This window comes from Phoca vitulina, unplaced genomic scaffold (genome assembly GCF_004348235.1).
Source record: "Phoca vitulina isolate PV1807 unplaced genomic scaffold, GSC_HSeal_1.0 scaffold13, whole genome shotgun sequence".
Lineage (NCBI taxonomy): Eukaryota > Metazoa > Chordata > Mammalia > Carnivora > Phocidae > Phoca > Phoca vitulina.
Window position 1 is genome coordinate 23,954,626 of NW_022589716.1, and position 1,176 is coordinate 23,955,801.

At 39.2% G+C, this 1,176-nt stretch overlaps 1 non-coding gene across 1 annotated transcript; it reads right to left on the reverse strand.

The window, feature by feature from the left end:
- Positions 1 to 369: 369 nt before the first annotated feature.
- Positions 370 to 476, reverse strand: LOC116637259. The gene has a single exon (XR_004300443.1). It is a non-coding gene; the product is annotated as a U6 spliceosomal RNA (small nuclear RNA).
- Positions 477 to 1,176: the final 700 nt, after the last annotated feature.

Sequence of the window (1,176 nt, forward strand, 5' to 3'; positions counted from 1 at the left end):
AATCAGTTGGGAACTGGAATGCTCAGACTGGCCTAAATTCCTGGTTACATTTCTTAACCCCAGAGATGGAGTCAGTTCTATGTAAACTACATAAATTGAGAAAAGAGTAGGAATATTTGCTCTAAAGGTATATTGAGATGCTATCACCAACAAAAGAAGGAAGGGATGCCATGAGGGTAGATCAACATATATCTGTTGCCCATGGAGGAGGTCATGATATGACTAGAGAATGAGGTCGGGGAGAATTAATCCCATGAACACCAAAACTTTCCTGGTGATCCCTGGTTTGTTTTCTGAGTTGGGGATAGTATCCTAAAGATTCAGATTTCTCCCCAAATCTGCTTTAGAATCTTCCTGAAATTTTATCTATCACATCCCTTTTGTTTTAGGAATTTGTGTGCCATCCTTGCCCAGGGGCCATGCTAATCTTCTCTGTATCATTCCAATTTTGGTATATGTGCTGCTGAAGTGAACACACACACCCCTTTTGTTTTAAAACTGTCTTTTTTTCCCCCAAAGCATGAGCCTTCAAGACACATTTTTTGGGCACCTGGGTGGCTCAGTTGGTTAAGCGACTGCCTTCGGCTCAGGTCATGATCCTGGAGTCCCTGGATCGAGTCCCGCATCGGGCTCCCTGCTCTGCAGGGAGTCTGCTTCTCCCTCTGACCCTCACCCCTCTCATGTGCTCTCTCTCATTCTCTCTCTCTCAAATAAATAAATAAAATCTTTAAAAAAAAAGACATTTTTTAAAAAAGAAATTATTATTCAATTTTCTTTCTTCCACTTTGTTTAGCTATGTACATCAAAGTGTTATCAACCCATTGTGAATATACTTTATTCTAGCAAAGTTACTGGCTAGGTAAGTTTGGAAGGCCAGGCTGGAAATGTAACCACTTCTCGTAAGTATTTTTTAAATGGAAAAATGAATTTCATGTTCCACCCAACTAATTTACAAATGAACCATTGGAATACAATCCATTTACAAGCATATACTGCTAAGAAATCTAGCCCATGCATCAATGAACTTTAATTACATGGGATCATTTGATTAGCTTAGTCTTCCTTCTCTATTCCAATAACCAAGTATTTTCCTGGAGCAAAGTTAGAGCAGATATGATCAGTTGTATGAGTTGGGGCAATTGCGTTTATTTGAATAGATGACCTAGGTATAACCAT